The sequence below is a fragment of the Pleurodeles waltl genome, chromosome 6, assembly GCF_031143425.1.
Source record: "Pleurodeles waltl isolate 20211129_DDA chromosome 6, aPleWal1.hap1.20221129, whole genome shotgun sequence".
In the NCBI taxonomy this organism is placed as follows: domain Eukaryota; kingdom Metazoa; phylum Chordata; class Amphibia; order Caudata; family Salamandridae; genus Pleurodeles; species Pleurodeles waltl.
The window spans coordinates 882,636,135-882,651,235 of NC_090445.1; positions in this window are offsets into that span (position 1 = coordinate 882,636,135).

A 15,101-nucleotide genomic window follows, 5' to 3' on the forward strand; every position below is an offset into this window, starting at 1 on the left:
CCTGTCCCAGTCGTGGAGCTCCCCTCGCCCTCCGTCCCACTGGTGCCTTCAGACTCCGTACATTCACCCTCCTGGGCCATGTGGGTTGCAGCTCCCTCCTGCTCCGGTGCTACTGCTCCTCCACCAGATGATGCTAATGCACACAAGGACAGGGTGACAAAACAAAAAGGGGGGGAAGAGACAGAGGATACACTTGGTCAATGCCAGCAACACCACTACCGTTGGCAGTCACAAAACACAGGGAGCAGCCCTATGCACTAGGCCATGCACTAACAGTTCTTAGGAAAATCACCTGCCCCTGGGGGACTATGACTAATCCCATTTGCTGCACACCTGGAACCTACAGGAGCCTGATTAGTTGTAGATGGCCACTACTACTATTGGGGTTGGAGTGCCACAGAGCTTGCCTGACAAGGGACCTACCCTACCAAGTTTGCCCTGGCCTAGGGGAACCCACAGCCCACATCCCCCACCCAGACACCTCGTAAAGCACGCAGAGTCAGCTGAATGAGACTGTACTCACTCCCTTATGGCTGCTGTGATGCCCTCAAGCGCCCATCCAACTCCGGATATGCCACCACCAGGATCTGGAAAATCAGGGGGGGTCATGGTGCGACGGGCACCCCTTCCACGTTGGGAGGCCATCCCCAGCTGGGCCTCCGCCATCTTCTTGCTCCAGCGGCGCAGGTCCTCTCATTTCTTGTGGCAGTGGGTGCTCCGTCTACGATAGACCCCCAAGGACCGCACTTCCTTGGCGATGGCACACCAAATACCCTTCTTCTGGTGCGCGCTGACCTACAGGAAAGGTAAAGTAAGAATGGAACTTACTCCCCCGTCCGGTTCTTCTTACTCATTGGCCACAATTTCCCTCCCATGCCCTGAAACACATACACTGACCATCCTCACATGCAGGCCACAGCCCCCCCACACGTATCTTCCATCGAGACCACTCCATATATTCATGTCCCATCCATCATGCTCACAGTGTACTCACCTGTTTGTCTGGAGGACCGTAGAGTAGCGTGTACTGGGGAGGACCACATCCACCAGTTTGTCCAACTCCTCCGCTGTGAAGGCAGGTGCCCTTTCCCCAGACGCTGTAGTCATTGTCACTTCCAGACCCAGGTCACAGCAGCACTTGCAGTGTAGGTCCTCTCCTGTTGAAGGTCAGGTATCAAGTGAGTGCACAGATAGAAAATGGTGGTCACGTCCACGGCGGTGCGGGCCATCACCGCCGGCATACATCATCAACCACTGTTGAATTGCGTGGCGGTCTTCGACCGCCTAACGCAACGCTGCACAACACCAGTGCAGTTACCTAATTTCCCTTTGTCCCTCCTTACAGGTCAGGCAGCCTCCATTTCAGGGGGGTACATGGCAGGGCACCTAACTGCATCACAGCACATTTGAGCAGGAATACTTATAGACGGCGCCACACACCGATTAAACACAATAGTGCAAAACACCCGTGTGCAACCTATGTGATATATGACCCTCTGCTCACCATTCTCCTCCATAGGGCACATCCGCTGGGGCAGATGATGAGATGGGGTCATACCCTGGTGTACAGACCCCTGGTGGACCTGTCAACAAAGGAAGACAGATACATCATTATCACCTACAGACTTTATCGTGACACAATCCATGAACTGTGTGCCCAGTTGGAGCCTGACCTGATGTCAGCTATCCGCCGTCCCACAGGAATCCCCCCTCTAGTGCAGGTCCTGTCAGTGCTCCATTTCCTGGCCAGTGGTTCCTTTCAAACAACAGTGGCCATGGCATCAGGGATGTCACAGCCAACGTTCTCCAACGTGTTGACCAGAGTGTTGTCTGCCCTGCTGAAACACATGCGCAGCTGCATCATTTTCACAGGTGGAGGATTTGCCCACAGTGAAAGGTGACTTCTATGCACTGGGGCATATCCCCAACATCATTGGTGCCATTGATGGTAGACATGTGGCATTTGTCCCCCCGCAGGAATGAACAGGTGTACAGAAATCGTAAAAGAACCATTCAATGAATGTGCAGATGGTGTGTTTGGCAGACCAGTACGTCTCTCATGTGAATGCAAAGTATCCTGGCTCTGTGCATGATGCTTCCATTTTGAGGAATAGCAGCATCCCTTATGTGATGGGGCAACTCCAGAGGCACCGTGTGTGGCTAATAGGTGAGCCCAAGGTCCCCAAACAGTTTGAATAGGTGTCTGGGTATGGGAGTGTCCCTAAGGGTTAGTGTATGTCTAACAGATAACCCTCGATATTTGCAGGAGACTCTGGTTACCCCAACCTGTCATGGCTTCTGACCCCAGTGAGGAATCCCAGGACAAGTGCAGAGGAACGCTGCAATGAGGCACATGGGCGAACTAGGAGGATTATGGAGCGGACTTTCGGCCTACTGAAGGCTAGATTCTGGTGCCTCTATCTAACAGGTGGCTCCCTATACTACTCACCGAAGAAGTGTGCCAGATAATCGTGGCATGCCGTATGTTGCACAACCTGGCTTTGTGATGCCAGGTGCCTTTTCTGCAGGAGGATGGGCCTGATGTTGGTCTTGTGGCAGCTGTGGAGCCTGTGGACAGTGAAGAAGAGGAGGCAGAAGAAGAAGATATTGACAACTGAAACAACATCATCATGCAACACTTCCAGTGAGACACAGGTAAGAGACTGGCACTGCTCCTCTCATATCAGACTACTGTTGGACATTGTATAAATCTGCCTTTTTACCTCTGTGTATAGACCCTGACAGTTCACTTTGCCTTTCCTTTTCACAGATCTGGGTACCACATTCTGCCTTCTGCTATGTTCACTGCTGCCCAACAACTGTCATACTTTGGTATGTGCAAATGAACATTGACATTGATATTTGTCAGAGAGGTTGTAATAACACATTTGTGAAAGTACAGACTGACTCCAGATTGTGTTGTGATGCAAGGGTGTTTATTTCAGTGCTAATAAGTGGAGGGGATGTGCAATGGGCTGGGGTGATGGTGGAGGAATATCCATGGTAGAGCCCAGTCTCTTTGTATCACAAGTGCATTGTCCAAGGGGGCATAGGAAGTGGAGCAATGTCAGTTCAAAGTGATCAGTGTGACATAGTGGGACAGAAGGGTGACAATCAGGAGAGTCTTATTTCCTGGCGGGGGTCTTGGCAATGTTGTCTGTCTTGTGCCTGGATCACAGGGACCGTTTGCTGGGTGGTTCTCCTTCTGCAGGGGGTGGGGTGCTGGTGGCCTGTTGGTCCTGTGGCGGGACCTCCTGTCCACTAGCGCTGGCGGACGTGGAGGGATGTTCATCGTTCGGGCTAGTGTCAGAGGCCCTTTGGTGTGCCACTGTCTCCCTTATGGTGTTGGCCAAGTCTGCCAGCACCCCTGCAATGGTGACCAGGGTGGTGTTAATGGACTTCAAGTCCTCCCTGATCCCCAGGTACTGTTCCTCCTGCAGCCGCTGGGTCTCCTGAAACTTGGTCAGTACCGTGCCCATGATCTCCTGGGAATGGTGGTATGCTCCCATGATGTTTGAGAGTGACTCATGGAGAGTGGGTTCCCTGGGACTGTCCTCTCCCTGTTGCACAGCAGTCCTACCAGCTTCCCTGTTGTCCTGTGCCTCTGTCCCCTAAACCGTGTACCCACTGCCACTAACCCCAGGTCCCTGATCGTCCTGTTTTTATGAGGTTGCCTGGGGTCCCTGTAGTGGTGGACACACTGCTGATTGACGTGTCCTCGGGACAGTGGCATGGGCCCGCTGGGTGGGTGCTGTGGTGGTGTTTCCTGAGGGGAACTGTCCAGATGTCCCTTATGGGCCAGGCTGGTCATCTTGATCCAGGCGTGCAGAGTTGCTGTCATCACTGTGGGCCTCTTCTGTGGGGGGACTGGATATGGCTGGCACCTCCTGTCCGGTGATGTTGGGTAGGGGTCCTGTTGGGGTGTAAATGCATAGTTATTGCATCTGTGTGTGCCATCTTGTGCAATGGGTGAGTTTCCCTTTACTCCTGTGCATGCATTATTGCCTTGGCCCTTGTGTGAGTGGTGTTTGTGTGCCCTTGCTGAGTCTCTCTACTGGACATGCTTTGGTGATGGGTGTCCATGCAGGTCTGTAATGGGTGTTCATGCATTGTTGTCACATGCAGGGCTTGGTATTGGGGTGTGTGGGTTGTGATAGTGGGGTATCTGTGAGGTGTTGGGGTGATGGGTGTGGGGGTAGGTGCTTGTGATGGCATGCAGGTAGGGTGGGGGATTTAATAGTAAAGATCTGAGTTTCCAGAGTCCAGTTCTCCTGCTACTCCTGTGAGGCCCTCAGGATGCATGATCGCCAAGACTTGCTCCTCCCATGTTGTTAGTTGTGAGGGAGGAGGTGGGGGTCCACCGCCAGTCCTCTGTACGGCTACCTGCTGTCTGGATACCACGGAACGCACCTTCCCCCGTAGGTCGTTCCACCTCTTCCTGATGTCATCATGTGTTCTAGGATGCTGTCCCACTGCATTGACCCTGTCGCCAATTCTCCGCCATAGCTACATTTTCCTTGCAATGGATGTCTGCTGCACCTGTGATCCAAATAGCTGTGGCTCTACCCGGATGATTTCCTCCACCATGACCCTGAGCTCTTCCTCAGAAAACCTGGGGTGTCTTTGAGGTGCCATGATGTGGTGTGGGTGATGTGTGATGTGATATTTGTTGTGATGTGTCCTGTGATGTGTTGGGGTGTGTTCTTTGAAGTGCGTGGATGTTGTGTGAGTGATGGTGTTGTGTGCCTCTGGATGCTAATGTTGTCTTTGCTATTCTCTCTCTCTCTGCTTCTTCCAAACTTTTCACTGTAAGGGGCTGTGGGTAATGTGGGTGTGTGTTTTATAATGGTGTGAGTGTGTGGTGTGTGTATGTGTGTCAGGTATGTGTATTTTAAATTGTCCAATGCGGTTGTGTTTTGTAAGTGTGTGTGTGTATTTTGAGCGTGGTGGTGTGTACCGCCAATGGTTTACCGCGGTTGAAAGACCGGCGCATTGATTTGTGGGTTGTGATAGTGTGGGCGTATTCCTGTTGGCGTAACGGTATGGGTTTTGCTATCGCCAGTTTATCACTGACCTTTGGTGTGTTGGACTTGTGTGGGTGTCTGTACTGTGGCAGATTTCTAGATATGGGCATAATACCTGTAGCGGATTCCCGCCGCGGCCATGGTATGGCATGGCGATAGGTGAGATTTACCGCCAGGGTTGTAATGAGGGCCTAAATCTCTAATTAGAGTGGTAGACATACATTTAGTTGTTAGTAGGGAACCAGATCACTGTTTTCTGTACTTCCCAATGTTTTTGTTTTTAACCTTGGCAGGGGTGCCAGGTTGTAAAAAAGATAGTTTTCTTGGGCACCCTTAGCCAATTTTTGCAGTTTTCCCAGCCCCTCTCGCATCCACTGACTACCGGCATTCTTCCTTAAATAGATCTCCGGCAAAGAGCCCTTTACTAGGACCCATCAGGCATTACAGTGCCAGCCTGATGAGATGCATGGCCCGATGATGAAGCATGTCACCCAATGGTTAGTGAGGGCTACTGTTCCTGTAAGACTAATGCATGTGGTGACTGAATATACCTGCTACCCCAATTGGTGGAATGGAGCCCTTTCTTTTGAAACAGTGCATCTTATTTCAGTTATAGGTTCATGTAGGGAGATTGATGCAGTGGACCACATAATTCTCCCTAGCTTTGTATCCCTAAAAGGCTTTTTGGTACAACTCTAAGGATTACCAGAGGAGCAGATAACTACCTCATTGCTTTATTTGACCCTGTTCAACACCACCCTTTTCTTCCTCACAGGCTAAAATGTGCTTCTGAGTCCGAGTGAGTTATTTGGGTAGATGTTGTCACAATCTGTGGTCCACACATAGTATGTACAGGTTTTGGAGCCCTTTACTGTGTGCATTTCAAATGTCCATTGTGTTATGTGATCCTCCTTGTTTTGCTGTCATATGTCTATGCAAGTGAACATCACAGAAAAGCAATGATATCTGTGAGGATCTGATGATGGTAAACGAAACAGTAAATGTATTGTCAATACAGCATGAGCTGTGTAGGTATGCTGTTTGAGTCAGTTGAGGATGTTGGTAGCAATGTGTAAAGTCCTACTGATCACTCAGCTCAGATCTGGCCTTGGCAAACTGTGGTATGACAACAAAGTAAATCTCATGGAGCCCTTCAGAGTGCCACACAACTCTGAACTCACATATAGGATGGCCACAGGATGTACTGTCATGCACGTGATGGTCATGTAGGTTCTGTACGCTCAGCCTGCAGAGGGCAAGGCCTGTCAAAGTCTTTTCACAGTATAGGTAGTAGCCAAGGCTTGTGCACAGTAACTCCCTGTAGACCTTCAGAATTTTGGGATGTGGCAAAAATGAGTTTTCAAAAGCAGGATTTGGCCTGAATGCTTTCACATTGACTGCAGTAGGAATTGGGATTGAAGTAACCACCTGACCTGTTACTTATTTCCATCGACCTTTATAGTCAGTGTGGGATATTGACTCATGACAGGCCCCTTACTCCCATAGGTCTGTTGTCTTCTGTCCATAAGTCAGGTTTGTACAGTGCAGGCCTAGTGCACTTACAAACATACACTACAGATAGTTGGTTAATTAAGGGGAAATCATGATGTGAATCACTAGCTTTGTAACATGCAACCAATCCCACCAAACATACTTTCCTATGATGTATTTCATCTCTGTCGGAGTGCCACATATGGCAACAGGTATTTCCTGTGATACCAGTACATACCACACAAACCCACTCAGAAGTGGTATGAGATTCCATTAGGTAGACAACATGTCAACACATCCACAGAGAAGAAGCTTTTGTGCCAGCCCTTTCATTGTCACCTAGGTCTTAGGGTGTGGTTGGTTACATGGTAGTTGCCTGTATGAACCGTATTCAGTGAGTCATTGTGACTGGATGTTAAGGTGTCTGTACAATCATGCATAAGTAGTTTACCCTTCAGAAGGTCACAATGGCATATTGTGTGTCATTGTGCCTCACATCACATTCAGTGTGTCAGCCCCAACATCAAACAACATGAAGTAATTGATCATTGTACTCAGCCATGTGTCTGCTCAAGTGAGGATATTGGCATCTGTACCCAACAGGCCACTTGTTCTCAGTGTGTCAAGAGTGAGGTTGCCTCACTACTGTCTCTTATGTGATCTTGGCCATCATACATGTGATATGGCATACACTGTCCTTTGTGTGCAATCAGTGAGAAATACTTTCCCTTGGTAAGTAGTGAATGTACAGTTACATGATTTGTGCATCATCATTGTTGGCAACAATGTTTGTGGTGACATGTTAGCATGTCTACCTTTCTCTTTTGCAGTATCATTTCCACTACTGTTTCATACATGTTCTACCTGTCTTCATGGGATGATGTCTGATTCCATCATATATGTGTGCATGCCAAAATCTCTTAGAAAATATTTGTGTATGATGGGTATACAGTTCATGTGATACCACATATAGGAGTGTGTTGACATTGTTTGTTGCATCACAAATACCCTAAGTCGTTACTCCATGCAATTTCTCTTGATCAATTGCAGAAGCCCTGATGGACATGACAGGCAGACGTACATCACTTACTCACAAAGTGCATTTCCATGCCATTGATGTGGAATCATTTGGCTACATGGTTGGCACATATCAATTGTTGTAGGTTCATTACCTGACTGTTGACATCCATCAGAGAGTGACAGCAGAAATGGGAGTGGCAGCAGAAATGTTGGAGACATATGTGGGTGTGTACACTTGGTATTACAATGGAATCTGTTTTGCATGACTAAAAGGTATGGTGGTGTGCCTTTCAGTTGAGAATCATCCTAAAGGCCCTCTTCAGATGATGGAGTTTCCCTGAGCCACAGAAACATTCAATGGACTATTGCCTTTCACCTATGCAATGTTAGAAGGGTGTTATCAGCAGTATCAAGCGAGACAGGCTATTTCCCTAGGCCTAGCTGATTTATTGTGCTGCAGATATATCTGGCCAAATCTCCCTGATATTTTGACCCGATTGTCTCCATTGTACAAGATGTGTCATCTGGCAAGATGTGTCATCTGGTAAACCAACATTAGTGCAACTTCCATGAGACTATGCAGACAATGTACATATTGTGAAGTAACCACTGATGTGTTTTTACAGTGTGACATGGGGGTGTCAATGTCACCTTCTTCCTGCTACTTTGCTTCCTTCTGCAACATAGCCAGATTATTTGTGCAACAATTCCTCATGATGTGGTATTTTGTATATGTACATATGATGATTGCAGGACCTTGTGTTAAAAATGTGAGAATGAAGTTGGCATTGCCATAATTATTGATGCCAACAAGTTAGTGAAGGGTGCCACAAAAGCCAAACCATTCAAGGTGACAAGTTCTCCTACTTGATCTATGGGTTTTGCGATTGGACAACTTCACTCATGCAATTTGAGTTGTATGTGAATCAGATTGTCCTGTGTGCAAATGTTTACAGTTCATGTAGCATGAAAACATGTGTTGCAGCAAAGTTTTGAGGCACTTTGGAGGACCTTGTGGCTGGGGGCTACTGTACAGTTTGGTAATGTTTTCTCATCAAAGCAGTTGTTCAAGTGTGTTCAAGCACATTGAATGACCCTATTTGTATTTGTGACTTCAGCATCATCCCGGGCAATCAGAGGAGACAGGACCGACATCAGGGGGGTAGCAGCTGGCCACGGTGCCTCCAGTCACAAGAAAGCCGACATGGAGGAACCTAGTGGCCCAGAGGGTGAGGGGAGTGCATGGAGGACACTGGCTCCATATCATCTTTGGAGTCAGCCTCCAGTGGACACTCCCTACTGGTGGTGGAACGCTCAGGACCTGTTCCATCCTGGTCCGCCACCCCCAGTTCCATGTCTACCCTCCCTGTTGCTCTCCATCCAGTTGGCCGGGACCACTCCCCCAAGAGGATAGGCATCTCTTTCGTGCCAGACACCTCACCCCCTGTGCCTGTTACCCCTGATGCCCTAAGTGAGGTGGCTATTGACCTCCTAAGGAGCATCTTAGTGGGTCAAACTGCCATTCTAAATGCCATACAGTTGCAGGGTGCCCAGCTCCAACAGATGGCTGTGTACCTGGAAGGCATTCATAGTGCTGTGTCTGGCCTCCAGAGATTGTTTAGCTGCAGACCTCCCCCTCATGGCAGCCTTACACCCCCCCACAATCCTACCCCCACCACCTTTCTCTCCCCCATCCAATTTCACTTTTCCCATACCTGTCCAAAGCACACTCACACATACACATGCACCCACCTCAACAGCCACAAGCAGCACACATAAACACAAATACCACAAACATACAAGCACACAAGCACTCAACAGTCACTCACCCCACTCACAACCACCACCACATCCACCTTACCCCCAGACACCACTCTAACACATACAGACATAGCCACCACTCCCACCATACCCCAGACACCGCCTGGTTTACTAATAAGTAAACCCCATACTTCTTGTGTTTATGGTTCTGTTGTTAAGGGAGACGGTATGGGGTGGTCTTCCTCCTCTCCCTGACTCTCTGTTTGTGTTAAGATAGGTACATTGTCAGTTACCTGGCCAAAGGGGGCACCATGGGGCTGTGATTGTAACCTATGTTGTATATGACTCCGAATGAGGGCACAGACAATCTTTTGGACCACGGAGCACAGCCGAAATACCAGGTCAAAGGTGGCTGGTCAAGATGCTGTGGATTCCTGGGAAACTGGAATGTATTAGGCTTACCATTGCTTGCGTCCATGATGGCAATGATTTTTTGCCCAATCGAGCAGCACAGGTAACAGCAGGATGTGCAGAATCAGCTCCATGGTGGGACTGAATACGTAAAACTGAGTACAGGTAAGTTTCACCTTATATGCCTCCCTTTCCGCCAACTCAGTTGTGGTGCTTGGACCACCACAGTCATGTCAGTGGACCATAACATTGTGATTAGACTGAGGGTTGCACTGGCGGTCCACCCTCTGACAGACGCACTGGCTTCTCTCGCAAATGCTGTGGTCTATTTTTGTTGGGGGTGTGGGCAGGACTGCTGCGGTCTTTCATCTGTGTCACCACGCGCATTGTAATACACTGGTCAGACCGCCAACACGGCAGCCGTTGGACCGCTGTTGTGGCCATGGCGATCCCCAGACTGCCAAACTCATAATCAGGCCTTTAGTTTGTGTTCATTTTGTTAGTAAGATGGGTATTCTATAAGTAAGTTGTAGTGTCCAGCTCTCTCTTTTACAGGGACATAGGCTACTCCAATTTGTTTTTCTATTCTTAACCTCACCAGCGCTCACGACAAATAAAGGTGTACTATTGCACAGGTGACTGACTATGTGTTTTTATATTTTCCCTTGCATAGCTGGATCCCATACATTTCCAGATGATTTGAATTTCTGCACTCCCTCCTGTTCTTTTAACAGTGAGGTTGAGTCCGCCCAGGTGGCACTGTCCCACCTGGGTGGGGCTAGGTGGTCATATGATGAAGCAAGACACTATATAGTGTGTGAGACCTCCTAGTCCGTAAAGGAAACTTCCCTCAACACGTTACTCATAGTATGAAACTAAGGGGCCCTAGGTAAATCTTTTACCAGCGGTTACATCTAATAATTAAACCCCATACGTCTTGTGTTTATGGTTCTGTTTTTAGGGAGACAGTATGTGGTGGTCTTCCTCCTCTCCCTGACTCTCTGTTTGTGTTAAGATAGGTACATTGTCAGTTACCTGGCCAAAGGGGGCACCATGGGGCTGTGATTGTAACCTATGTTGTATATGACTCCGAATGAGGGCACAGACAATCTTTTGGACCACGGAGAACAGCCAAAATACCAGGTCAAAGGTGGCTGGTCAAGATGCTGTGGATTCCTGGGAAACTGGAATGTATTAGGCTTACCATTGCTTGCGTCCATGATGGCAATGATTTTGTGCGCAATCGAGCATCACAGGTAACAGCTGGATGTGTAGAATCAGCTCAATGGCGGCACTGAATGCGTGAAACTGAGTACAGGTAAGTTTCGCCTTATATGCCTCCCTTTCTGCCAGCACAGTTGTGGTGGTTGGACCACCACAGTCATGTCAGTGGACCATAACATTTTGATTAGACCGGGGGTTGCACTGGTGGTCCACCCTCTGACAGACGCAATGGCTTCTCTCGCAAACGGTGGGGTCTATTTTTGTTGGGGGTGTGGGCATGACGGCTGCGGTCTTTCATCTGTGTCACCACGCGCATTGTAATACACTGGTCAGACTGCCAACACGGCAGCCGTTGGACCGCTGTTGTGGCCATGGCGATCCCTAGAGTGTCAAACTCATAATCAGGCCTTTAGTTTGTGTTCATTTTGTTAGTAAGATGGGTTTTCTATAAGTAAGTTGTAGTGTCCAGCTCTCTTTTTTACAGGGACATAGGCTACTCCAATTTGTTTTTCTATTTGAAAGGCAAATTGGTTGTTTGTTGCATATCCTACACTCAGTGCAGATTGTTGAAGATGTCTCCAAATGCTACGATTAAAGTGGTATTAACAGGCTTGAATGGCTGTGTGTGGGTACAGAGTAAGTATTGTTTGTATCATGGCTTGTTCATAGTTGATTATTATTTTATGTGGGGAGTTGTTTGTTTTAGTTTTATTGTGGTTTAGTAGTTCATAGCAAGTTCTACTTTTTTGTTAGGTAGCAAGGCTTACATGAGGGCATATTAAGGTTTCGATATTCACAATGTATGGTGTATGTCTGAATGGTTTTGGGCGCAAATTCCATCCATCATTCATGTTTGACATTGGCTTAATCTTAAAGAAATTATCTGCTGTAGCAAATATGTTCTCTGCTGTAGCAAATATAATCTCATTTGCCATTATTTAGGTTATCATGTTGGAGGAAGCATTCATCATTATGTGCAGTGTTCAGGAAATTGAATATCTTTGTATCTTCTAGGAGCAGCAGGAGTATCACTGGCGGCTTTCTTAATTTGTGCTATTATGTGTTTTAAGGTGGGTTTAGGTGGCAGCTGTTCTCTGATGTAGTCAGGTACACTTGGGAGTATATATTTTAGAATATTAGTTGTGGGCTCATAGGAACACGTGATTGCCTCTTTTAAATCTTGAAGCACATGCCTTACTTCAATTTCAGTCACATTTGGGGGATGGTTCTCTCGCATTAATAACAGCATAATTTACCATAGTACACTCCCATAGCATGCAATAGAGTAGCATTTAGTGCATTTCTAATTAACATTGTCGTTGCTTGTGCTTTCTTGACTGTAAGTGTCTGTCATTCTGCTTGAAAATAGTATAATAATGCCATTAAATACATTGTATTAATTTTAATTTTCCTTTGCAACTGTACACAAGACATTACTATAATTATTTTGCATTTTGTGCTTACATATGTGTTGGTGATTATAGTTGCAGCTCTTGTTTCAGTTTTCTATTGAAGGTGTTTTAATGTAGATCAAGTGGTTTATTTTCTGTTGGGTAGAAGTCTATTAGTCATATTTTAAATATTTATTTATGGGCCGCTGTAGAGGATAAGGACTTTTGGTTTTAGTTTTTGGTGATATTCAGAAGTAGTTTCATTTTACTTACTTTTAATGTGAAATTTCCAGGTGTTCGATTGTTGAATTCTATTTGCCAGTCAGTAGGTTGTAGATGGTGTTGTAATTTTTCTGTAGTCGCTAAAGTTTGGTTGATGAATAAAAGTAGATGGTTTGGTTAGTTCTTTAAATTTTTACATTTTTTAAATGTTACTTTCCACTATGTTCAAATACTTGTTTTCCTTACTTGTTAAGAGAGTTCTTTTTTGGCTTTCTGTTGGCAATCTCACAAAGTGTCACTGTCTTGCAGCTGAAGGGATTTTTGTGTGGCAAGTGTTGACATTTTCTGCTCCTTTTATATTGTAATATTAATTAATTTCCTATTTTTATTGGTTAGTTTGGTTTATGGTTGTTTTTAGGGATTAGTGTTCATTTAGATTTAATTTTTTATCAGTTATCTTTTATGGTTGATGCTAATTAGTGCTTCTGTTCTAATGCCAAATATATATTTCTGTTTGTTTCATTTGACATGTATTTTTTGTTTAATTGTAGGTGTTAATGTTCATTTTCTACACATTGAGTTAGTTGTAGAAAGTACTTTTTATTTGTTATTTGTGTGTTGTGTTGACATGTATTTTCTTTTTTTATGTTTACAGTTTGTTTTATTATTATAATATTGAAATAATGTAGTTAGGCAATTTTTTTATTTATGAAGAGTTTAATTTCATTTGTTGTTTAAAGTAAAATAGAGTTATGTAATTTTGTAATATTGTAATATTTTTTCATCTTTATATGTATATTTTTAACTAGCAATATTTTGATCATCGACATTTGTGTTGTTAATTAAGGATAGGATGGCAATATGTTTGTATATTATATGCATTTCCGATATTTCTGTATATAGATATTTTTTTTTAATAATATCATGTCACTGATCCATAGGTCACAGTTCTCAAGTGCCTTGCTAACACCTAAAAATGAAGACATTGTACCAAAGCCTACAAGAGCTCTTGGTTATTTGTGTCTTTGAGGCAACCGCTAGGCTTAAACTTGAAATAAAATGATCCCTTCATAGTAAACACAACTATTTTTAAAAACTTCAGGATGCTGCAGGACTCCTGTGGGACCCAGAAAAAGAAGTAAAGGTCTCTACGGGAGTGACAAGGCAATCTTTCATTGGCTTTTTGGGTCCCACTGGAGTACTGTCAACCCTATAGAACATTTTAAAAAAATAAAGGCAGCCACCTGATTGGCAACTAAGGATACAGTATTCATAAAATAAGTCCACAGCCTTTAGAAACAGCTTCAAATGATTTTCCCCACCACCATTACCAGATTGGTAGTTTAAACATGCAGTTTGGTGTAAATACAATCAGTCAATCATGGCCTTCATGGCCTCAGACCCAATGAGATACTATGAGATACCAAACACCCCATCCAGCCAACCTGTTACAGGCCCAGCATCAGAAAGTGATAACATTATTGTCATTCCATCAGCTGATTGATTTTTTGTTATTTCAACATCTAATCATAACATTACTTTACCCTTTGTTTTTTTCAATCAAACACATATACATATATGAAGTGTTTTTTTTTTGGTTTGCTAATTTGTTTGGTGCTGCTTGATGAATCTTCACGAACATTAATACAAAAAAGTTAGAGCAAACTCAGCTCCTTCCTGAAAAGTTTTAGGGTGCTCCATCAAGCAGTGGCTGAGAAAAAAGGAGAGAACAGTGAATCCACAAATACAGCTGAATGGCAAGCCCTCGCCATTCACAATGCTGTTGTCAATTATGTCATTTCAGATTACATCAGGGATGTAATCAAGGAAGTCAATGAACATCTCATAAGTGATGTTATATATGTGGGTACATGTCCATGATGAGGGTGTGAGTTACAGTTACTTTGGGGCATGATATTTAGTTACTTAAAATAACTGTAACTAATACATTTCAGTGGTTTTGTTATTTTAAAATGTTATGTTTTAACTGACATGTTCACCTGAATGTATTAGGTGTTTTTTAATTGTAATGGGAAATATTTGACAATTTCTAAATATAATAACACTCTAACCTTTATTTTGGTCAGTGAATTTCTAAGTTTAAAAAAAATATAAAATAATATGTCCATCACCATGCGTAATGTGGGGTTGGCCCTGTGCCCAGCCCCTCTTCTCCCCAAGGATGCCTAACCACCTGTTTTGATTATCCAATTGAAAATATTATTTTCAAACATTGGTGAATATGTGAGCGGGGATCCACATCTGCATTGGAGCACCCATACGTTGGTTTATTGAATCGGGTCCCTAGGCCCGTTGAGAAACATCTCGCAAGTATATGCCTATTTGGTTGAGTGCTGGAAGCGACCATTTTTAATGGAATGGCATACTTCTGGTTGTCTCCTGTTTAGCTTTGTGGACTGAATGAAGCATGGAAATTACAGCAGTATCTGGGTCCGGGTTTATATGACTCAGAGACCCGGGAGGGCGGCAGATTTCACAGTACCTACATTACAGTACAATCATGGTGGCAGCGGATGAGAGTTGCCAAGACAGCAAA